Source organism: Penaeus monodon, chromosome 22 (genome assembly GCF_015228065.2).
Source record: "Penaeus monodon isolate SGIC_2016 chromosome 22, NSTDA_Pmon_1, whole genome shotgun sequence".
Classification (NCBI taxonomy): Eukaryota; Metazoa; Arthropoda; class Malacostraca; order Decapoda; family Penaeidae; genus Penaeus; species Penaeus monodon.
The window spans coordinates 15,206,854-15,207,080 of NC_051407.1; positions in this window are offsets into that span (position 1 = coordinate 15,206,854).

The following is a 227-nucleotide window of genomic DNA, read 5'->3' on the forward strand; positions in this document are numbered from 1 at the left end:
GCAGAATGAAAGAAATATGCACACTTGTCAAGCGTTAACTGCAAATAAGCCTATTAACTTGACAGACTTAGGCATTCGCAAAACACAAACATTCATTAGACAAACAAACGTTACGTACAGTAAACATATATATTAACGTATTTTAATATATCTACGCCCGAAGTTATCCGCCTTTGCTGTTTTTAGTCTTTCGTGTTACTTGGGCACAGATGGAGGCAGAGGGAAAG